Source organism: Wyeomyia smithii, chromosome 1 (genome assembly GCF_029784165.1).
Source record: "Wyeomyia smithii strain HCP4-BCI-WySm-NY-G18 chromosome 1, ASM2978416v1, whole genome shotgun sequence".
Lineage (NCBI taxonomy): Eukaryota > Metazoa > Arthropoda > Insecta > Diptera > Culicidae > Wyeomyia > Wyeomyia smithii.
In genome coordinates this window covers 154,944,167-154,970,045 of record NC_073694.1, presented here as the reverse complement: position 1 = coordinate 154,970,045, position 25,879 = coordinate 154,944,167, and the positions used below count along the sequence as shown (strand labels likewise).

Sequence of the window (25,879 nt, the reverse complement as noted above, 5' to 3'; positions counted from 1 at the left end):
GTAAATGTCCCCTACTAAAGGTTCCTCTGAGGACTTCCGGATCAAAAATAGCCATTTCTCGTTGAGTTCTTGGCCGATTCCGGATCTTGATGAACCATTCGCTTCACAAATGATTTTGTCATCTATGTCAATGATGCAAGTAAGCATTTTAATCAGGTAACCCATTACCAAATCCATCCAAAAATTAGCAGGTTTGACATGGCTACCGGAACTCAGGAATATTTCCTACATCCGGTGATCTAGGCCAGATCTGGATCAGAAAACGAAACTTCAAAGGTTTTCCAATTCAATTGTGTTCGAGTTATTAAGATTCAATAACATTTGGCAATGCTACAGCATTTCAAATTTCATTAAAATTTTGCCTATCCAACTTATTTTGACTATCCCCTGTACATGTTATTGAAGGAGGGCTGTGATGATGATGACGATAATAACATATTTCACATCACTTCTCCTTGGCCTTGTGTCCATTCGGTCTCGCGTCCATTCGGCCTCGCGTTCATTCAGCCTCGCGTCCATTTGGCCTCGCGTCACATCACTTCTCCTTGGCCTAGTGTCCATTCGGTCTCGCGTCCATTCGGCCTCGCGTTCGTTCAGCCTCGCGTCCATTTGGCCTCGCGTCGATTCGGCCTCGCGTCCATTCGGCCTCGCGTCCATATGCCTCGTGTCCGTATGCCTGCCGTCCATTATGCCTAGCGTACTATGCCTCGCGTTTGTATGCCTCGCGTCTGTATGCTGAACGGGGTATCATCCGGCAGCAGATGGTGCTAGTGTTACTGAAGTAAAGTATTGGTTTCATCCGAACGCCTGTTTTATAAAAAATCTGTTCAAAATGTTATGTCTGTTAGTCTGTGCTAGAGCCTGAAATATCTTGTTTTCGTCGCATCTCATTTATCACACAATAGCTATTAGTAACAGGCTCTAAACTGACGAGCCTTGCAAAAATGTGACGTTGACAAAACAAAAACAGAATGTGGAAATACATAGAAAGTGACATCTTGTCACAGACTTGATCACACCGTCATTACCTTTGCACAATAAAAAATTCATATTCAGAAAAAGGCTGCACATCGCTGAGTAATTAAAACAGGGATCTCTTCTTGTATGTAAAGTATACACAAACATCGATAGTTAATCTCTAAAAAAGCGATTAGCTTACAGTTTCCAAAAAAGCTATCCGAGAGCAGAATGGGTTCCCATAACGATAGTGTTTGAACTTTTTTGCTCGGAAAAAAGTATGAAAGTGTTGGGTATGAAAGTATGAATTCTTTCAACTTAGCTTGTGCGCCGAGATCAGGCCTGACGACGACGGTGTGCCCTCAGGCGTTACGTAACTTCACGTAGAGTATGAAAGCATCCTCGTCTGATGGATAATTTTCCAAAACAAAACATTTTTCTAACGTAAACATTTTTCTTTGCTTGGTGCCGGTGCAGAGGCTGCTTTGCACACATTGCAGGTGGACTGGCAGGATGGTAACATGTTAATCTGCACGGCTAAGCTGCTTCCGTTCCTTCGCTCTTCTTTCAAAGCAGACAGGGACAAAATGTATGTATGTATGTATGTATGTGGGGTGCTCGTATGGAAAGAATATATCTCTCGGGCCGGAAGCTTAGTGCCGAGTTTAGTCGCAGGAAGACAGACTCGCGTTGTCTGTTTCCGCCGCAGTGATTCTGGTGCATTCGTTACGTCGTTATTTGGGCTAAAAAGTGTACTTTGGTGCACAAATTAAAAGCGGTCATAAATGGCGTACAACTACAAACGCGAGACTGGCAATTATTCTTCATTATTCTTTTTTTTGTTGAAAACTGCAAATAATCAACAGAAGAACAGCAGGCAAATGCAAAATTTAATAATTCCTCTGTTGAATGTCTAACATGGAGAAGGGTGAAAATAAAGAAGGCTTTCTCTGACAAAACAGAGCATCCTTAATAAGCAGCAATTTACGAACTTTCCCCCTGAATTACTGCGCTTTTCACGGACCGTTTGAGCCGTTTAGAATTTGCCAAATGAATTTCAATACCCTTTACGATCCTATTCTCCGTACACCGTCGCATTATCCTTGACTCGAGTTATTACCACCTTTTTAGGAACAAAGCAAAAGAACAGATCCGCGAGTAGAAGACAGACTAACAAGCACAAAAAAGAAATCAGAACATCCAAACAGAAACCCTTTTGTCGAACAATGGCCTCGGTGGAAACAGAAGAGCCAACAAAACAGGACCATTTGAATAAAAAAGGAAAATATTTCTTCATCTTGATTACCAACTAATTTCTTCTTTGGCGCACTGGTGAAAAGGCTGCCCAGTGCCGGCTTTCGTCACACTTGAAATTACACAATTTAGAATGACTCGCGTGCCAGTGACCTACCCGAGCTGAGATGGCTGATGTGCGCTGTCCCGGCGGGACTGTGGGGAAATCGTGCAACACACCGTCAGTCAGATAATTCCCTAGTGCGCTAACCGGATTTGTAACTGACAGGAGGGTCCACGATCAGAGGGAAGGATTGCTTTGGTACTAGCAGCTCCGGAAATGCAGTGCTGCCTGTGGCGTAATAATCGCAAAGGGTTATTGCTTGGGTTCATAGGCGTAGCCAGAGGGGGGCAGGGGGCGTTGCCCCCCCCCCCCCCCCTAAATGTTGACATTGGTGCAGAATTTTGTTTTCAATAATTCTAATAGCACAAAACGACATCTTTAGCCCATAGAAACATTTGTGTAAAGTAACAGCCAGATCAAAAATAATTGATTGAAATGCTTGCGCTATGTTGCGTGGGATTGCACAGGTTTTTCAGTTGATCCACCAAGGATATTGCAGCGGCAAAAGTACCGGGCAAATCCGCCTGCATCAACTAGCTTGGAGTATTGGAACCGAGCTGTGACAATTCCTTACCTTGATTCTCTTGTAACCTCACTGGAAACACGGTTCGATGAAGATAGTGCACCTGCCTACGCGTTGTCCTTGCTGCATCCCGCTAACGTAATACGCATGTCGTTGGAAGAGTTCACGCGCAAAACCGAAAATTTCGTAATTTTTTATGAAGTTGACAATTTGGTTGGAGAGGTGGAAGTTTTGTATTAACATTGCAGCAGTATGAGAGCAGATCGTAAGAACTTGGAAGAGTTGAATCTTATAGACCTGCTAGCTAAAGCCCGTTCTTTCTCCCCTGCGACTGAGAAGGCAGTTAAAATTGCACTTGAACTACCATGGAAACATGCCCGATTGAACGTTCGTTCAGCACATTACGTCGGGTGGAAACCTGGCTGAGGTCAACAATATTTGAACAGCTGTTGAGTGCTCTCTGCTCGCTGAGTGTTCATCGGCAGATGGTCAACAACAATCGTTGAAAAGACACATGAACCGCTTCCGGAACGTTTGACGTTTGATGCCCGAAGATTTTATTGAGAATCTTGACGGTGTCTTCAATCTTCACGTCCTTGGGAAGCTTTGACAGGATGTAGTAGGATGTAGGCTGTGCGAATGGGTATCCAGCTTCCGGAGAAGTAAACCTACCTTCGCCGCATCATTCAGCTGGTCTGCATCGTTCACGAATAGGTCCTGGTAGCGGTTAAACAACAACGTCCGAACGTCCGAGAGGGACTTCAAAATCTGCTCCGGGGTTTGATACTGACGCTGCTGCTGTTGGATTTCTATCCGCTGTAAAATTTGGGCCATCTTGTGAATCATATCTTGAATTCCCGGTTGCGGCTTGGACAAAGAAAAATCAAATTTTCCACTCTGATGTCAAGGACAACTTTCCACTGGTTGCCTTGATGTAACAATCACTAAAGACTAGTATTTATTTCTATTTTTCAAAACACACTAAAGTCGCTTTTTACGCGGAGATACGTGCCGTGTAAAAAAACGCGTAAATTTCGAAATCCGCGTAAAAAAACCGCGCAAATTCCGGAATCCACGTAAAAACAACCGCGTAAAAAGCGACCTTAGTGTATCATTTTTTTACTTCTAAAATTTTGAAGAGCTTGCCCCCCCCCCTATTTGAAATTCTGGCTACGCCCATGCTTGGGTTTATATTCAGCATTCATGTCAAACGATGTGAAAGTTCGAGTTAAAGTTGACCCTGCGGATCGGTAATGAGGGGAATCAAATATTTACTCTATTTGCTATGCTTGCGCAAAGGTTTCACTAGAGGTACGGGTTTCATCAAAGTTAATTTTTAAACTTTAGTATAAGCTGATAAAAGCATGAAAATTGTTCATTTCCGATATATTTCGTGAAATTAGTGAAAGCGATGCGATGTTTACCGTTATTCTCGGAGATAATCCTTCAAGAATTTGCACCGTTAGCCTCTTGTTTATTATTTACAACCTATAAAAATCGGGTTGCTTAAATTACGTTGCCCTCTAAAATTGCAGGTGATTCGCATGGCGCTGTAAAATCTAATTTTTCGGTCTTGCACATAGTGTCTTAACCAAAGTTCTAGATAATGTCGTCAAAAACATTACAGAGAATACTTTTCTTTTAACTTTTCTTGTTTTGTAGAAATACCGTTTTATATCAGACTAGTCTTTAAAATTAGTGTTTTTTTAATATCTAGAAATCTGTAGCAAAGATAGTTGTTGCTAAAAAATGTAAAAAATTGTAAATTAGGTAATCAAAATATGTACTGGAAGAGGCAGATGTTTCAATCAAATCCATAGAGTGGTATTAACTCATCCTGTAAAGGTTTCGTTTGCTAATTTTTGCTAAATTATGATCCGGGGTTGCACAAAAAATAATCTTTTTTTGGCAACAGCTCGATTTTTGAAACAGCTATTTTTGTGTGTCTCCTACCTTCTAAATTGTGTGTTTAGATGATGTTCAAGTATATTCTGAGTTTTCCAAATGCTACAGTTTTTCAAATATTTAAAAAAATCTAATTTCAAGAATTAGTCTATTACGAAACGATATATCTCCCAAACGAAAAGAGTAAGAAGAAGTTTCCGTGCCAACATTATCTACAACTTTGCTGAAGACACGATTTCTCTAAGGTGCAAGACTGAAAAGATAGCTTTTGCAGTGACACTAGCGGTGGAGTTTTGGATTAAAACTTATTGTCATTCTCTGAGATTTTTATATAAATTAAGTTTTTTTCTAAAACAGTAACAGTAACAGTAGAAAAACAGTGTTTAGAGAGTAAATAAAAAAAACCACTATTTTGAGCACGCGTACCGCTATCGACAAAAGCGCTAAGGCAAAGTGTAATCCTATTAAAATTAAATAACCTGATGACACGATTCGTTATTTTACGAAAAAAGTATTCGTTGTGATAAAATAAACAGTGAAAAGCTGATTTAACACTCAAAACTAGACGGGTCATGTGTCAAAATGTGTCAAAATGAGTCAATTTTTCATTGAATGCATTTACTAGTGCCCGCTATCGCACAGAGACTGCATTTCATTGAAGTGCCTCACTGCATCAGCTGCTATCGATGCTAAACCCGCTGCAACTGCTACGTTATCCATAGCTATACTAATGTTTTGACCGCTATACGCTGCTATTGGTATCCGCTGTCCCTATATCAGCTGGCCCAGCTGCTATCGATGCTGGTCGCTATACGCTGCTATTGGTATCCGCTGTTCCTACATCAGCTGGCCCAGCTGCTATCGATGTTGAGATCCGCGGCAACTAGTGCACTATCCATTGCCATGCCACAGCTGTGGCCGCTATCCGCCTGGTATCCACTGCACTGCTACTGCTGCTGCTAAGGAAAGACTGCTGTTGTCGCTGTCTAGAACTATTATGAGCGGCTTCGACTGAAACAGGCTCTTATATAGGGATGAAAAACCTATCGATAGTAGTAGGAAAACATCGATAACTATCGGTAGCCATTTCAGTCGATAATTCCCATGCTTACTCTTATACAGACAAATAGTTAATTTAAAAAGGCAAGGTCTATGATTCTGTAGACCGTGCTTGGGAAGCAATCATGTTAACGACTAATCAGATCAGTCAAATTTCGCGCTTCAACAAGGATTGACCATTCTCAATGATATAGTTGCTTGTCATGATTTGGACTTGATAATTTTTGAATTTTGATTATACGAAACAAATTTTTTTTTGCTGATAATGAAAGCTTTTCGGATGTTGTGCTCATGACTGAAGAAAAAGATAATTCAGTACGTTCTGAGACACGAAGATGAAGCCAAATATATGTCTGTTTCAAATTTATTTCATCCTGAAAAGGACAATTTGTTGTTTAATTTAATGTTTAATAAGATGCCGATCACATCTTTGCGTTATCACTGGCAGTGCGAATAAAGTATTCCTTGGGGGAAAATAAACACTGAAATTTTCCAGAACGTTCTTTTCATTGCATGCATTCGCTAGTGTGCCTGCTATCGCTCAGAGACAGCATTTCACTAAAATGCCACACTGCATCAGCTGGCCCTGCTTATATTGATGCTGAGACCAACGTCAACCGCTGCGCTATCCCCGTTGCCACAGTAGTGGACGCTTCCGTTGCCATTGGTATCCGCTGCCCTGCATCACCTGGTCCTGCTACCGATGCTGAGACGCGCTCCGCTCTCCGTTGCCATACCACAGCTGTGGCCGTTGTCCGCTGCACTGCTACTGCTGCTGTATCCACTGCTGCTGCTAAGGGAGAACTGCAGTTGTTGCAGTCTAGAATTATAGTGAGCGCCTTCGGCTGAAACAGGCCCTTATATAGGCCAAATAGCACATTTCAAATGGCAAGGTCTATGATTCTGTTGACCGTGCTTGGGAAGCAATCATATAACGACCAATCAGAGGCCGAAGTTTTCGTTTTGAAAAGGCTTGACTATTTTCAATAGTACAATAGTTTGAATAATAAAATTACAATTATCTGCATTTGGGAAGAATCTTAGAAGGTTTTCCAATCTATTGCTGAGAGAACGAAGGAAATCCATCGAATACTAACCGATTGATTGGCATTTGAAATTGGACATATTTTTCACTTTTTTCGGTTTTAGATTTTCATTTCAAATCCCTATGTAGCCGAACTTCCTGAGAGAAGTATTCTACTTCAAAAACGGACATTTCAAATCTCATAAACTTGAGTTTGAGATGATCTAGTTACCTAAAGATGAGCACTTATAGCACAAAAATGATTTTTATATCGAATAATGGCAAGCATGTTTGCTGCTAACCATATTATATCATGGTACATTCAAAGGAGACTAAAACCAAGTCAAATTGTAGGATTTAAAACGATAATTACTGACGGATTACAATAATAAATATGTCGTTGAAACGATAGAAAATGTTGTGACCAGTCATTTAACATTGTTACTTCATTGCTCAGCAGTGAAAAATAATGAAAAGTTACAAGGTCGATATTGCGTGAGCAATGAAATACGCGCTGATGAGCTCCATGAGCCTACATTATTTTGATGTCTCGAAGGTAAAGTGGTTTCAAAAAGTTTGTAACAACCTCCATTAAAAAGTGAAAAAATTACGAAATTTGTACGTATTTTTACCAAATTTGTTCGTCAATCGCTTTCTATTGCTACAAACGAACAAATCAAGAACAAAAAAAAGAACCTTTACCATTTAAGGTGCAACTGTGTTGGAGCCACAACCCAGCCAACATAATATCGCATATACTTACTTTACTTTTAAGGCGACAGACCGATTATCGATCGAGTGCCGAATCCAGAATACGTCGCCATGTCCCTCGGTCTTGGGCTGCTATCCTCCAATCGCCCCTAACTACTATTTCGCGTGCATCCTCGTCGACAGCATACATCCAACGAGTGCGGGGTCTACCCCGAAGTCGACGACCTCTATCGGGATTCTTGGTAAAAATAGCCTTCGCTTGACGCTGATCCCGCATTCTCGCTACATGCCCAGCCCACTGAAGCCTGCCGTGTTTTATCCGCTTGACTATATCCGCCGATTTGTATGCCTGGTACACTTCATGGTTCATACGTCTGCGCCAAACACCATTTTCTAGTTTGCCGCCAAGGATTGAACGCAAAATCCTACGCTCAATAACACCAAGAGCTCGCCGATCAGCCTCTTTCAGCGTCCATGATTCATGGCCGTAGAGAGCCACGGGAAGAATCAGTGTTTTGTAGAGTGCAAGTTTAGTACGGATTTGCAGACTGCAGGACCTTAGCTGGTTACGTAGTCCGTGAAAGGCCCTGTTTGCGGCTGCTATCCGCCTCTTTATCTCACGGCTAACCTCGTTGTCACATGTCACTAATGTTTCCAGGTAAATAAATTCGTCGACTACTTCAAATGTTTCCCCATCTAGCACCACCGCAGCACCAACCTCCGACGTACTACCACGCACTCTGCCAGCCACCATGTATTTTATTTTGGCAGAGTTTATGACAAGCCCTAGTCTCGCAGCTTCCCTCCTGAGAGGTCCGAGGGCCTTTTCCACAGCTCTACGGTTGATACCAATGATGTCGATATAGTCCGCAAAACCGAGAAGCATGTGCGACTTCGTAATGATGGTGCCGCTTCTCTGCACACCAGCCCTCCGTATAGCACCTTCCAATGCGATGTTGAATAATAAGTTCGACAGCCCGTCACCCTGCTTCAAACCATCTAACGTCACGAACGAGTCCGATATATCACCGGCTATCCTGACGCTAGATGTAGAACCTTCAAGGGTGGCACGTATCAGCCTAATCAGCTTTGTTGGGAAGCCATGTTCAATCATAATCTGCCATAACTCATTTCTCTTGAATGAATCGTACGCTGCCCTGAAGTTTATGAACAGATGGTGAGTCTGCAAGTTGTATTCTCGAAATTTATCAAGGATTTGTCGCAAGGTAAACATTTGGTCCGTCGTGGAGCGTCCCCCTCGAAAACCGCATTGGTACTCGCCAACAAAGGTCACCTGCAACGGCCTCAGTCTGTGGAACAGGATGCGGGAGAGAATTTTGTACACGGTATTGAGAAGAGTTATGCCCCGATAATTGCTACAGTCTAGGCGATGACCTTTTTTGTAGATCGGGCATATGAGACCCTCCAACTCTCAGCATGATCCGATGGATTGCACGATACAGCTGTTCGCTCCCGACTTTGAAGAGTTCGGCGGGAATGCCGTCCTTCCCGGCTGCCTTGCAGTTTCTTAGCTCTTCCACTGCTTTCTTCACCTCGTCCATAGATGGTGGATCCACAGCTTGACCATCATTCTCAATAGTCATCCTGCTCCTTTCGACTCCACTGTTTCCCTCACCGTTCAACAGCACACTGAAGTGTTCCTTCCAACGCCTGGCCACCTCTGTTTTATCGGTCATCAGGTTCCCCTCCCTATCGTTGCACATGACAAGGGCTGACACGTTTCGTTTCCTGATTCCGTTGACCTTCTTGTAGAAGCTCCTCGCATCGTGCCTGGAAAAGCAACCTTCCGCCTCCGCAAGAATACGCTCCCAATGCTGTCGTTTCTTCCGGCGATGGAGTCTCTTTTCAGCGGCTCTTACATCTCGAAATCTACCCATGCTGTGACGAGTCACAGCCGTGGCCAACATGTGACCCCTGGCGCGGTTCTTCTCCTCCGACACTCGCTGGCACTCAGCGTCAAACCACTCATTGGGCGCAGCTGCCGCAGTTGTACCCAACACTTCTCGCGCTGTAGTGCTGATCGAACTGTGGATGTGCCTCCACTGTTCATTCAGGTTCCCTTCAACTCTTTCCTTAATCCGTTCATCAACTTTCTGCGAGTACTCTGCAGCCACTCCTTCAGTTGATAGCCGCTGGATGTTCAACTGCATCCTCCTCGTTGCCTTGGATTTCAGCACGTTGGACAGCCGGGCGCGGATTTTGGCTACTACGAGGTAGTGATCCGAGTCAACGTTCGGTCCTCTGAACGACCTCACGTCTGTAACGTCTGAAAAGTGCCGTCCATCAATCAGAACGTGGTCAATTTGAGAGCAAAGCTCTCCATTCGGGTGCATCCAGGTGTGCTTACGTATGTTCCGGCGTGCAAAATAAGTGCTACAGATAGCCATCCCCCTAGCTGCAGCGAAATTAACAAGCCTCAGGCCATTGTCGATCGTATTAGAGTGGAAGCTTTCCCTACCAGTTACGGGGCGGAAGAAGTCTTCCTGCCCGATCTGTGCATTTGCATCTCCGATGACAATATCGCATATAACAGAACGAAAATTAACGTAAATACATCTCATCGAGGTCAGAATCGTATACAATGCTAATTATCATTCGCAGAAGTTAATTTTTTATCGTATATCATGCTGTAGTCCGACTGATTTACGATTCCAGGCTTAGAATTGTAAGACAGTATGGAACAAATCGCTTTCAGTCGGATATTTTCGTATATCGATACTTATATCGGTGAATTGCATACGTCTATTTCTCAGTATGTCGCCTCCAAAACAGTACTTATACGATGTTTTCGTGCATCCTATGCGAGTTTGTTTGATATATATGATTACGGATATATGAATGTAGGGGCTCTGGCAGTACGTTTGAATTGTCTGCTCAGTAAAAGTTTACATTTTAAGTGTTTTTTGTCAGCAAAAAATGCTAGAACTAGTGTGTTTGATGTGAGTGTCTGCTGCAGGCTATAGAGGCGCTCGAAAATGCAACAATTTCTATGAATTTAGTGAAAGAAGTACCGTAAACTGGGGTGACTTTGATCACTATTTTGAATATATCTTGAATATTTTAAGAATATACTGAATGCAAAATTATTTAGTATTTTTAAAATGAGTACTGACATGAATTGAACAAGATCCAATCACTACTTTGAAAGTTTAGTAACAACTCTGCTGTTTCTTAATGTGCTCTAAATTTTTTTTATCAATCATCATTCCGGGGTGACTTTGATCGCTTCATTGTTTTGATGAATTTGGAGTCAAACTTTGCTACTTTAACAAATTCGAACAATTTAAAATAATCCGAATGAGTTTATAAATATGAGTCGCAATTTGGGGGCTATTCACATTCCACGTCAACAGTTTCCGTTGACGAATATCCAGGATTCATACAAAATGTTTGGAATATGTATGAACGATTGTCCAATGTCCATGGACAGGAGGGGGTCTAAAATCACCAAAAAACTAATCCACGTGGATTATGGTTTATCCAATAGGTTAAAGTTGCACGTAACGTGACGTCTTTGGTGGTCATTAAGACGGAATCATATAACACACTGTTGAGATTATTGGGACTCATTGCCTCTGAGTAAAAAAATGCAATAATAATAATAAAAATGGTTGTATTATTATTTTTTTATCTTAAGAACAAAATGAATAAACTTTGCTTATCGCAGCTTGTTGTTTTGTATCTGCTTGAACCGATTGTTTTATGCAATAAAAATCACTCAGAATCCACTTTATTTTCAACTCATGTTTTAGCATTGGAAACACTCTTTAAATAGCAGGAAATGAATGACCCCAGTTTACTGTACAAATTATTGTTTCGATTCTGTTATGTGTTTCCAGCACCACACGAAAAGTGCAGGAAAATGTCGCGTGTGCGGATTGCAATATCGTTTTTTCCTGCTGTTTTCTCTTTTTTTTTAGATCTTTGTCATACATTCTTTATGCGTGTGCTTATGAAGACAAGTGACATTTCCCGTACATACAGTCATGGAGAAAAAAATAAATACACTTGCAGTGTTGGATGATTTTTCGTATTTGCGCAGTGATTTTAATTGTTTTATGATGTTATGTTACGTCATTAAGATCTGCAGACACTCTTTTTGAAAGAAGAACGGAGAAATAACTGGAGAAATTTCTTTGTCGGTGATTCAGAAATTTTTTTGCATGAGTTAGTGTTTTTCAAGTGGCGACAAAAATAAATACACTCTTGAAATATATATACAAAACAATCCAAATTAGCTTTATTTCTCTACATATTGTTGGCAAAGTGATTTTTTACGTTACAAAACTCACTTTCAAAATTTTGTGGCCTGTTTTTTGTTTTGTAAAGCCATATTCAATCTTCGTGGAATGTTTACCCCCAGGTTTTCACGAGTAGAAGCTGAACTAGCATTTCACGCTGCCTGTCCGACGTTCCATAAGTCTGTTTTATTCTTTGGATGATGCTTTTCAACCTAGACTTTCCCAATCTTCCATAGAATTTTTAAAGCATTTAAATTAGGAGTCTGCGCTGGTCAAACTAATAATTTTATATTTTCGTTTGAAAATCATTTTCGTGTTTTCAATACCGTATGTTTAGGATCGTTATACTGCATAGAGATCCAGCAAAGTGGCATGTTTTCTCCGGCATATGGAAGCAAAATCGACCACCTAGGTACACAGGAAACTTTATATACTTCAAAAGCGACACATTTCGGCAAGAACTGAATTCTCTAAAAAGTTTTTAGACTAGGGTGCACCTAAATGGCACATTGTGTTTTGGTCAAATGAGTCGAAATTTAACCTTTTTGTTTCAAACGGTCAGCAGCTGGTGAGAAGACCGGTGAATACTGCCTTCAACGCACAATTAACCACGAAAGTAGTAAGAATTTGAAAGTGACCACAAAACGGTGTAATACTGTTTTCTGATGCTGGTATGGAACCCATTGATTTTATAACATAGACTATGAATACTAACGACTGTGTAGATATTTTACGTAGCCCAATGCTTCCGTATGCCAAAGAAAACATGCTTCTTCGTTGGAGAATAACGATCCTAAACATACAGCATTGAAAACACGAAGATGATTTCTAAACGAAAATATAAAATTATTAGTTTGACCAGCGTAGACTTTTAATTTAAATCCTTCAGAAATTCTATGGAAGATTGGAAAAGTCTAGGTTGAAAAGCATCATCCAAAGAATAAAACAGACTTATAGAACGTCGGACAGGCAGCGTAAAATGCTAGTTCAGCTTCTACTCGTGAAAACCTGGTGGTAAACATACCCGAAAGATTGAATATGGCTTTACAAAACAAAGGACAAGCCACCAAATTTTGAAAGTGAGTTTTGTAACGTTAAAGGTCACTTTGCTAACGATATGTAGAGAAATAAAGCTAATTTGGATTGTTTTGTATATATTTTTCAATAGTGTATTTATTTTTGTCGCCACTTTAAAAACTCTAAATCACGCAAAAATTTTTCGGAATCACCGACAAAGAAATTTCTCCAGTCATTTCTCCGTGCCTCTTTTAAAAAGAGTGTCTGCGGATCTTAATGACGTAACATAACATCATACAACAATCAAAATCAGTGCGCAAATACGAAAAATCATCCAACACTGCAATTGTTTTATTATTTTCTCCATGACTGTACATGTATAGATCATTTTGCAAACTGGTAGGGTAGGTATTCGCTAATGTTGATGTTGCTGTTACGTGCGTTATGCCAGCATTTCAATGTTTTCTAAGAAAAATTTTATTCAAAAAATGTGTTCTGAAACGTCTCGTAAACCGGTCTTTAGCCATGTAGGGTCGTTTTTGTTTCGCCCAACCTGTGAATTATCGTTTCTCGGTGCTCCGATTTTTCCACTTTTTGTCGATAATGTTCGTAGTTGTGACAGATGCGTGAACATGTGGATGATCTGTTTAGATGATTTCATGCGGTGAATGGCTGTAGAATGGAGCGACATGATTGTGCAAGCGCTGCAATGTTGTCATAATAACTCATTTCTATTCTTGTTTTCAGCCACAGAAAGGAGCACAACAACAACTCTTGATATGTCATGACTTAGGGAACACAATATAACGAACAGTTTCCATATGTTTTTGAATCTATGTTCTAAAATCTGAAATCTGAAATCTTAAAACTGAAAATTTCGGCTATGGAAGGTAGTCAACCAAATACTTCTTATTGTATTTTCTAATTCACTAGCTGTCCCGACAATCTTCGTTCCGCCCATTTTTCCGATTTGTTATAGTCAGCAAATGCGAAATGGTTTTATCGGAATGAAAATATCATTGCCTCATTGTACATAATCTCGTTTCAAAAAATACCCATATTGAATGTCATTTGGACATTTTCAACTTATTTCTAAAAAAGGAAGTCGTCAAGTTAGATTCCGAAATGGCGCTTGGAGTCAATTTCTGACCTCTGACCATCAATCTTATACCGGAAATACCCATATGAGTGGTATTCAGTCAGTTTTGGCTGTTTTCCAGAAAGCGGAAGTCACCATCCTAGAATTCAAAATGGCGTCTGAGCATTATCTCTTTCCAGAAAATTAAAGTCGCCGTCTCCCCCCCCCCCCCAGATGATAAGCTCGATAAGTTCTTTAGTTAAGCAGAAGGTTATGTTTCATTTGTATGGTTTCCCTCCCCCCCCCCCCCTTCCAGATGAGGGAGTTTTGAAGAACCACCATGAAAATATTTTTTGCTCCCAAAAATTTTCATATACAAAATTTGGTTTCATTTGCTTGATTATTTCTGGAATCTTGCAATGATATGTGTTCATTTGTATGGTGTGTCGATCTACCACAAACATATTTCTTGCTCCCTTGAACCACCACACGCTAAGTTTGGTTCGATTTGCTTGATTGAGTAATAAAGATCTTTGTGTTTCGTTATTGTGGGAGCCTTCCAGAGCAGGAAGTGGTGTCGAACTATCACTTTCTTATCCCATTCCCGGCGAAAAGAAATCAGTTTTCACCTCAAAAAATAAACTTAAATATTTTATTACTAATCAAATATTCGCAAAAACGACACAGTTAGGCTTAATTTGCTCGAATAGTTCTCAAGTTATGCAAAAATTTGTGTTTCATTTGTATGGGAGCCCTCTCTTTCAGAGGAGAGGGAGGGGTCTTAAACTATCATAAGAACTTTCACCGGCCCCAAGAGCCCTTACACACAAATTCTCATGTCGATTGGTTCAGCAGTTTTCTAGTCTATATGGATCAGACAGACAGAACTCCATTTTTATATGTATAAACTTCTCAACTGAAATATCGAAAGCCTACTGTGACGCACACTAACGAAGTGAACCAAATGAAAGTGTAGACCCTTTACAAGCTTAGTCAGTGTCTTTGCCTTTAGAACAAATTTACTAACATCAGAAATTTGGTAGAACCGATTGAACCCTGGATTAATTCAATTTTAAAAATGCAAAACTAATTTACAGCGTTCTGTCTCGAACGCGGTCATAAAGACGCGCCATGGCCAAAATTTGTTGCGCTGCTGTGTTCGAGCCAGGATTTCGGTAGACGTGTTGCAGGCCCGAGATATATAGTTGCCTGTCGGCCATTTATCCACATTTAATTTCACATTCACCCCAGTTGCATATAATTCACCTTTATAGCGGACCCGTGCGAGCTCTTACGCTCTAGCTGCCAGGGAGGGGGACTTTTACTCGAAAGACCGTCAGCAAATCTCGGCAACCGCAACCACTATCCGAGAGTCCACGAGGGGAGCAAAGTTTGAATTTCCGTTTAATTTATTATAATTTTTATACCTTTTCCCGATGGGGGCTCAACGGGAGCATATCATCGCCAGTGGAAATTAAATAAAAATAAAAACGGTGATTCAGGCCGTTTCTGTTCGCCACGAGGGGAAAGCTGACCAGGGCAGTTAACGAAGGTTGACGATTACACGGTCCTTACACAAGTCACCGCTTAGTCCAGTTCGAGCTATAAAACGATGAAAATATGACAGTAAGCTCCTGTCGGGTAGGCGCGGGAGCAAGAAAACTCTAACATACACAGTTCGCTTCGCATTCTTAAGCCTCGGAAAAGTCCAGTTGGTCACACTGCCGATGTTATCGTCCGGTAAGCTTGTGTCACTTCGGCAGACATTTCAATTATGGATTTATTATTTCAGAAGGAGCAACAATTCCGTGGGGGAAATTGAAAAGTTTCTTAGGAGCGAAAGCATATTGAGCAATGTTGCGAAAAGTGGAGAGCTTGAGTTGTTCAATATTCTATATATATTTGTTTAATGAACGTTACTAATTTTTCTAATCATAATTAGTTGTTTCTATACGGAAATGCAAAAATATATTTTCCAGAATCTTCGTTTGAGAACGTATACTTATAAATCAATCGAAATAAAGAGACGTGAGGCGTTTGTATCGAGATTAGGAAACTGAACGAAAGTTGTTTCAAACGATAGATGGATCAATTTTGGATGTTCTGTATTCTCATGGTCAGGTGGGTGCTATATATTTGCACAACTTTTCTGATTTTTTGTGCGGATATGCTCTTCTTGATATCAAATTGCTCCATAGGAACCTACAACCCATGAGAGATTCCATCCTTAGACTCGTAGCGCCGGAGGTCATTCTCGCGTGGACAATGTTTAAGTAAACACATCAGAATGCGCACGGTAGCCAATTTATTCGATCGGAGTGTACCGTTCCGGGTCCATATAAATTCTGCTGCGAGAGAGACGCGCACATGTGCGCTTCGGGAAATTAAGTTCTTTTTCAGTTCCACGTTTTGGCGGTACTCTCCAAACGGTGGAACACAAGTGAATGGATCAGAACGATGGAAGTGCCTACGAGGGGTTATTTAATTTAATTAGAGCATTTTCCGGCTCGTTGCAATGCTAGCAGTAGAAAAATGTTTGGCGAAATGAAAATTATAGGTTTCGTCGGATTGCACTTAACGGCAACAACGTCGTGTTCAAGCAATATTTTAGGATGAATGGCTCTTCTATCCCATTCGTATTTATTTCATACACTACTATGGAATATTTTGCACAGTTTATCGATATACGGAGTAGTGCTTGGCCCATAAAATTGGCCAAATCGCTGTTGTATACAACTTCATCAGACACATGTTATTTATAATATTTAATAAATAAAATTAACTCATCTGGCTCTCTTCAACTATCTCAACTAAGAGGGCTGGCAGGACTCTTGAGGAATTTAAGGAAGCACTGTGAGCGTGTATGCCTTACTACCCCAAGCAACTCTGCATACTTTTTTCAAATTTATATGGTCAGACATTTGAAAAGATCCGAAGTTTTTAACCTCTTTTTTTACAAATCGATATATCTAAATATTGACGAGAGATAACGTTTGCATCAATAGAATGGACATTTTTCTGTTGGTGATGAAAAAAACTAAGATAAATTATTGAATTTGATAAAATTCAAATAAACAAACACAATTTTTGTGAGATTGTTATCCGGCATTCTTACAGCATGCCCATTGTTCTCTTCCAGCTCCAGTCGCAGACTGATGATCGTCTTATGCATGGTGCACTTGGTACGGGGGCGAAGTTTGCTATACCTCAATGTCTTGGGGAATCCGTTGTAGGCATGACTTCCCGCTACAATGTGTCTGCGGATTTCTCTACTGCAGTTGTGGTCTGTCGTTACCAATGATCTGAGGTACAAGAATTCGTCAACCACCTCGAACTCATCTCGGTCGATCGTTACACTATTGCTTATTCGAGCCCAATCGGCTTCGATTCCCCCTGCTAGCAAATACTTGGTCTTCGACGTATTCACCTTTAACCCAAACTTTTCTGCTTCACTCTTCAGCTTGGTGTACTGTTCAGCTACCGCCTGCAACGTCCTTCCGACAAGTTCCATGTCGTCATCGAAGCATATGAACTACCGACATCCGGGGTGAGATTGTGCCAAATAAGGATGATTTTTTGTTCTCAAGCTTGTAACGCACACATTTAAGCAAAGAATTCGATCCAAAATACACCAATGCATTCTAGAATGTTTTGTTAACAACTACAACAAATATGGTTAAGTTACAGTAAACTATAATTTTGCTAAAAATACATGAACTGCCAAAAACAAAAAGTTGAATTTAATACCTGTTAAATGAACAGTAGTGTGTCTACGAATAATCCACATGACTTACATGATGAAACAGTAGGTATAGGGACGACCATAAACAACGTGGACTATTAGGGGGTTGATCAGAAACTATGTCTCATATGAATTATAGAAAAATGTATGGCTGGATCAAATTGATATATAGAGTAATTAGTTATGAGAACGTGGCTTATAGACAATCTCTATACACATAGTGGCGTCTCCAGGTAGCCCAAAAAGAAAAAAAGGTTAAGACATGAAGTTTGAGAAGACTTTTCGTTTCAATTATTATGTGTCATTGACAACTGTATATTCCATTGGAGATCTCAAAACCTCTGGAAACGTACCCACAACCCTCCTTCTTCGCTTTAAAAGTCATCAGTTTATATAGAATTGGTGTAAAAAATTGTGTTACATTCCATAAGTAATATAAATCATTGAAAATTTCCATCTAATAATTGAGAACAGTAAGCTTCTCAAGCTTTTAGTAATTATTTCAAAGAATACCATAGCTAGACAACATACCTTATACTGTGGGGAAAAAAACATACCCTATGTAAACAATGCAAGTGTTTTGGTGTATACTGATAAAATTTTATCGTGAATGTGAATTCCGCACACTGTGCCGTTCAATATAGCTTGGCACAATCTCACCCCAAAAGGGCTCGAAAAGTGTACAGTTTGGAGAAACATTATTTTCTGAGCCGGCACAGGTTCAATGCATAATATTTCCTCAACATATTGGAGACGACATCCTAACGTACCAACCGAGCAGTAAGTTGATGTGATTTCTTGATCGGGTTGGTTTTCCTGGGACATTTTTGGATAACGTTATTTGCGCATGTTTTTCACCCTGTACTTTGAAACATTCTTTAAGCGAAACAGTTCACTGATATTATCTATATTCCATTTTAAGTTGTGACTAAATATGTCATGTTTCATAAAATATTGAATTTGAGGTATTAGGTTTTGGAAATCTCAAGTAATTTAACAATCTCACCCCCGTGGCCTAATCTCACCCCGGCAGACGGTAGCTGTATTTTTTGAAGATCGTGCCCCACGAGTTGGAAGCCGCAAGTTTCATAACACGTTGAAGCACAATGCTGAACAGGCAGGAAAGACCGTCGCCTTGTCGAAGTATCTTGCGTGTTTCAAACGGGTTGATACCGCACCCGAAATCTTCATCCATCCATTGTCGATTTCGCAGAGAGCCATTTTCGTCCATAACTTTCCATAGCTAGCGGCCTTAAAATCGATGAATAGGAGGTGCGTGGGGACTTGGTATTTGCAACAGTTTTGAAGGATCTGCTGCAGCGAAAAGATTTGGTCCTTTATCGATCGCCAATCCACAAAACCGGCTTGATAACTTCTCACAAACCATCGTGCTAGCGGCAAGAGACGGCAAAAGATGATTTGGGTGAGCACTTTGTAGGCTGCGTTGAGAAGCGTGATCGCTAGGTAGTTCTCACATTCCAACTTTGCGCTCTCTTTGTATATTGGGCATATAACTCCCGACTTCCACTCCTCCGGTAGATGTACTGTATTCCAGATCCTGACTACCAGCTGATGGAGACAGAAAGCCAACCTACCCGGACCCAGCTCAACAAGCTCCACTGGGATGCCATCCTTTCCAGCTGATGTGTTGTTCTTGAGCTGTTTCATAGCATCCTCATCCGCTGTGCTGACGAAGTAGAACGGTAGAAGGTCTTGGTCCTCTGCCTCTGCACCATCCAGGTGTTCATTGAGTTTCTGCTTTCATCAGTCAATCACCTCACCACATCACCACTCCAGCAGTCCTATAGAGGGGCTTCGGTAAGCTATGCAACGGCAACGCTACCTCAAGGCTTTGCTCGTACTCAGTAGCAACTTCGAGGAGTCAACGTCGCTCCAAATCATATCGTGACGTCGCACCTTCTCACTTAGCTATTGTCGGATGACAACATTGCTCAGGATACACCAGCCAGTTGTATCTAGGTTTCAGCAGGCAGTCTATTGTGACGTATGACTCTTGGAGGTGTGAGATAGAAACTTGTAAGAACCGGAGCTAAGTTTGACGCTCGTTCTAGGCTGTCAACATTTGATGCCCATCCCCACGATGACCAACGTGGACGACCAGCGCGCTCTTGCGGTCTTCAAGCGAAAGGTGTTGCGTACCATCTTCGGTGGATTGCAAATGGAGAACGTGGAGAAGGCGAATGAACCACGAATTGGATGAGCTGCTTGGGGAGTCATCTATCGTCCACACCGCCAAGATTGGCAGGTTGCGGTGGGCTGGGCATGTCGTAAGGAGGTCGGACGACAGCCCGGTAAAGTTGGTTGTTGAGAACAATCCGTCACGGACGAGACGGAAAGGTGCACAGCGGGCAAGGTAGATCGATCAGGTGGAAGACGACCTACGGACTCTACGCAGACTGCAAAGCTGGCGAACTACAGCCATGAACCGAGGTGAATGGAGACGACTCTTACGTACAACAGAGGCTACACCACGGCTTGAGACTGTTTTGTAAGGTAGTCAACATGGTGGACGAAAGCATGCGTTTCGGCATGTTTTTTTCTTTCTTTCTTTGTTTTATTTATTAATTACTCCTCAAATTTCGCGACAAAATTGTTGGAGTAGATCTTATGCTTCAGGTTTGCCCAGATCTTGCGTTGGGCCGGTTCACTGACTTGGGTACCACTCCGAAACTCAACTGATCCATCTCCTCCAACGATCGCTTCGAGTTGGGGGCCGACGCTATATCTGGCCATATTACCGCGTCTTCGCCCTTATGGTATTTCTTTTTTTTCTTCATCTATAGTTTATTTGACACGGCACAAATACAATTCAATGTTTAACGGCGCCAATTATATCTGGTAGCTTACTTTCTAAAGTATCTTAATAACTAAAAGCAAATTTTTTATCCTCGCTGCCGACTACGAGCTGAAACTAAATCTAACTTAAAGCTAGAATATTTTGCATTAAAAGCACAGGTTTGCTGTTTGATGGTTTTCATTGCCATATGTAAGCAGCATATTAAAATTGTTCCGCTGTGCACAGATCAAAACTGCAGCTGGTATTTTGCACCAATACAGCCAAAGTTGCGAGCCGGGTACAGAACGTAGCGACACAACTCACAATCTAGTTGGCCTTTAGCGCGAATAATACACTCTTTTGTTTGGCTATTCGTACACACGGACCGGATTGTAATAGAACGACCACTTTGCACGTCCGTTTCTGTCGAGTGTTCGACGCGGAATGTGTATGGTATTTCTTGAAAGACGACGCAACTTCAGGCAGACACTTCGTACTATAAATACCCCCGTTCACGGCCAGTCCGGAGCGAAAGAAGGGCGACTTTCACATCCTCTTTTCGCTGTTTGTCAGCCACAACAATACTTTCTTGGTGAACTTGGTGTGTGCTATGAACCTCGGTGGTCAATTCCTTCGTGGGGAAAGCAAAATGCGAAGTGCCCTGCCAGTCGTTGCCATGCAGGGTGAGATAGGTATCGTCGTTCATCATCACCGTCACGTCATGATTCGCCGGGAAAATCGACTTGACCATTATATACTCAACCGCTACCGCTGCCTCATTGCCTGCTGCTCTGACACCAGTAGACTGTCGCTTCGACTTTCTAAAAAATTGTTTTCAGGTTGTTCAAACGTGATTCATGGAAAAATGGCTTTATTAAGCTACAGTGGTTTTGTAGCACTGCCTGCAATTCTGTTCGATTCCCACATTTTTTGATATTTTTTTTTATGTTTGTAAGGTTATTTATGAATATTTTACATGGTTTGGTTCAATCTGGGAAAATACTAAAAAGTATACAGCGCTAGGGTTGTATGAAATGGTGACGTGGGACAAAACACTGTAATTAGTTTTTTTTTTGAAGTAGAATACTTCTCTCAGGAAGTTCGGCTACATAGGAATGTAAAATGAAAATCTAAAACCGAAAAAAGTGAAAAATATGTCCAGTTTCAAATGCTAATAAATCGGTTAGTATTCGATGGATTTCCTTCGTTCTTGCTGCTATAGATTGGAAAATCTTCTAAGATTCTTCCCAAAAGAAGATAAGTGTAAATTTATTATTCACACTATTGTACTATTGAAAATAGTCAAGCCTTGTCAAAATGAAAAATTCGACCTCTGATTGGTCGTTATATGATTGCTTCCCAAGCACGGTCGACAGAATCATATACCTTGCAATTTAAAACATGCTTTCCGGCCTATATAAGAGCCTGTTTCAGCCGAAGCCGCTCATAATAGTTCTAGACAGCGACAACAGCAGTCGTCCTCCTTTAGCATCAGCACTAGCAGTGCAGTGGATACCAGCGATGGCGGTAAGCGGCTACAGCTGTGGCGTAGTAATGGATAGCGCACTAGTTGTAGCGGATTCCAGCAACGATAGCAGCTGGGCCAGCTGATGCAGGGACAGTAGATACCAATGGCAGCGTATAGCGGCCACAACTGTGGCATGGCTAAGGATAGCGAACTAGTTGCAGCGGATCTCAGCATCGATAGCGGCTGATGCAGTGAGGCACTTCAGTGAAATGCAGTCTCTGTGCGATAGTGGGCACTAGTAAATGCATTCAATGGAAAGTTGACTCATTTTTACAACCCGTGAGCCGTCTAGTTTTGAGTGTTATATCAGCATTTCATTGTTTACTTTATCGCAACGAATACTTTGTTCGCACTGTCAGTGATAACGCAAAGATGTAATCGGCATCTTATCCAATACTAAAATGAACAATAAATTGTCCTTTTCAGGATGAAATAAAAACCTGATGATTAAAGCGTTAATGTTTTCTCTTGAGTTAATTTACATTTTTTGATTTGTAAAAGTTATAAATTTTACTTTATTTCCGTGTCTCAGAACGTACTGAATTATATTTTTCTTCAGTCATTAGCACGACATCCGAAAAAATTTCATCTCAAAATTTAAAAACTGTCAAGCCCCAACCATGACAAGCAACTTACTACATTATTTAAAATAGGCAATCCCATTGAAGTTGAAGCGCAAAATTCGATTGATCTGATTAGTCAACATTTATTTACTAGAAAAAAATATGCGTGTCAAACAGCCGGGTTATCTTTCTTGTAAAAGTATTCTACTTCAACCTTGCGGTCGTGGCTTTGCACACAACCCTCCTGTTATTTTTGTTACAAAATATACATAGTCTGCTAACAGAATCAATGTGTTTTCTCAGCGACTGTACGTATTTTTATTTTCAACCTCCCCTGGAAATCAATTTTTGAAATATATTCAACAACACTCGAAAGAATATCGTTTATATTTGGCGGTATTACGCCTGTAGTATTTATTTGTGCAAACAACATGTATTTGACAAGGCACAAGCATATCGTGCTTGTTGAAGAAGCACCAAGAATTTCTCGTAATGCGTCAAAGTCAGAATTAACTCTATATCCTCAAAAACTAAATCCAATAATACTTACGTTATCATTATGAATGGTTTTGCCTTATTTAACTCTGATTAAATCAAATCGATAATATGGATTTTACTTTCAAAATAATATGGAAGCCCTTACAGAGGTTCATTAATTGGCAAACATAAGAAGATATGTTAAACAAAATTATTAGCAAGTTCCAACAAAAAACCATACCAATTAACAATTCCGTTTTTGTTTTTTGCGCCTGACATTTTTGTTTTCATTTGCCTACAACAGCATTCGCTGTATTACGAAGACAGCAAATATACGTTTATTATGGTAAAGCTTAGAATAATAATATATCATTTAACAATTTTTAAATGTAAAAAGAGATTCTGAATGAATCATAGTAAACAAACCGAAAATTCACAAGCATACGCAGGCTCTCACTCTTCTATAAATGTGTATATATGAGAATTTACTCTTTCGATACTATCTAATCACGATTATTTAGTGAATATCGAAGATAAAATTAAATGAATATCCGTTGCAATTGGTTCATTATTCGCGTAAATTTGTCATTGAAACTATTTATCAATTTTACCGCTTAGCAATGAAATTAGCGTGATAACTAGCATATTACAAAATTGTTCTACATTTTATCTATCCAACAACATATTGGTTATTTTTATCCATCATGTGGTTATACTGTTATTAACGTTTGAAATCTGACGCAACATTTGCCAGTTTCATTTTCAGTTTTGCAGAATGCGTCCCAGTATAGTAAACAAAGACGTAATCCCACGTCAAAGGTTAGATCGAAAATTGTGATTTTTATTGTCTTCTCAAAGAAAGCTTTATGTTGCTCGTAATATGTAAGAGATAGAAACATGATGTCTTCGGCACAGTTTCCTGGTTTTAGATAAACTAAAATTGTATAGAAGGCGTCTATATTAATCAGATTAAAAAATATATTTTCTATCGCACTCGTTGGTGGATTAATCACCCATCTTTCTACATTAAAAGACGCTTTTTTGATTGTCCTGAAACTTTTCCAAACACGCGTTATGGCTATAATCAACATTTGAATCACTATTTAGGTAATTAATCGCACAAACGGCAACGAAAAACACAGTGCAATGGAGATAGGGCTTTAGCGGCATTTTTGTACAAGGGGATTTAGGGTTGTAAGGCTTTTTTTTAAATAACCGGAACAATTAACTTTTTTACGATATTTAAATGGCTCGGTGAGTCAAAGAACTGAATGCGATGCTAAAATAAACCATGTGAAATATATAAAATTAACTCTACAAAAATAAAAATATATATATAAAAATGTGGGAATCGAACAGAATTGCAAATAGTGCAAAAAAGTGGTTTCGTAGCTCAAGGGGTAATATCTACCAAACACCTCAAAACAAGGCTTTTTTCATGAATTTTTTTACAGAACATTTGAAATGTAAGGTATATAAATAATATATCATTGGATTGAGCCTCTCTTGCAGAATAGAAAAAATATTTTCATTGCTATTTTTGTTACAAAATGACGACTGTGCAGCGATTGCCGTGAACCGCATTTTTTAAAGTTGTTTCGCGGCGAGCAGTAGAAGTCGTGCCCAACTCCACCTATAACCAAAACAAAAATTTTTCATTATCTACATAAGTGTCGCTAGTGAAGTACACATGATTAAATTTTTAGAATTTTTCTTCACAAAATGGCAACGGTTTGAAAAAAAAAGTTCTGTTTCGACAAAAAAAAAACGACTTTTATTGTTTATAACTTTAGTTGTTGTTAATCAATCTCTAAAATCGTGTGTACTTCACTAGATAATCTAATGAAGAAGCCACAGTTAAAATTTCAAGGCAATCGGATGTAAACTTATTCAGTTCTTCTGCTCGCCGATTTTGAAAACATGGATTTGAGAAAAACGCGTGTAAAGTTTCAAAATGATATGAATCTTAAGAATCGCAATAATAAAGCCCCCAATATTTTTTTACCTTCAGTCAGCTATCTCCGCGCCGCAAAGTTGTCCTTCCTGGGTTTTATTTCCCTTTTCTTCTTTTTTTGTCATCTGATGTATGGCTGCGTCTAGCCTCTTTCGCGATATCAGACATGCGATGCTCAGCGACTTTGATACAGTTGGCGCCCGATCCCACACAAAATTCAAACTTGTCACTCATATTTAAGTACTTTTGAATATAACTCACAGTTAAAAAGTATAGAAAAACTCAAACAAAGGATGTACAAAACGAGAACGGCTGATCGACAAAACAAAGGGAAATTGTGAGTAAACACGTTCTGTAGAGACGCTATAACGATCGGACCTTGATGCAGAGACCTCTATGCTTCAAATTTGAAACACGATAACGATCATAGGTAACTTCTGCTAGTTTACAAAGCCTCGAAATAAAAAGAAAAATGAGGATCGCCAAATTAAACGAAAAATGTGATTTTGGAGTATAAAAGTTTTTCGGTAAAAATTGATTTAAACGAACTTTGAGTTCAGATCAGTACTTGAGCGATGTAGATTTTGATTCTTGGATAGTTTTAGCATGATTTAGGCCAATAAAAATAAATGTCGAAAAAAATTTTTTTTTGGTAGATATTACCCCTTAAAAGAGCCTTTTTTATAATTTACATTTTAGCAACCTGGAAACAATTTTTTATTTTTTTACAATAATCTTTCAATTTAGGGTTGAGCACCTTGACTTTTGCAATATCGATTTTTTGGGACAGCCCAATGTCCATGTTCGCCAGGTACTGATTGGCCGGTACCTTTTTTACAGTGTAGGATTTAAAAATGAATATCTTCAATATTTTTAAAGTAAAGACTATTTTCTATCTTTTTTAAGCTTAGATCCCCTAAAGGTC

The 25,879-nt window shown here is 40.0% G+C and overlaps 1 protein-coding gene across 3 annotated transcripts in view; it reads left to right on the top strand.

Annotated features, from left to right (window-relative positions):
- LOC129718471 (uncharacterized) overlaps positions 1–25,879 on the top strand; it is a 391,795-nt gene that overhangs the window by 71,083 nt on the left and 294,833 nt on the right. The gene's annotated exons all lie outside the window — the stretch shown is intronic.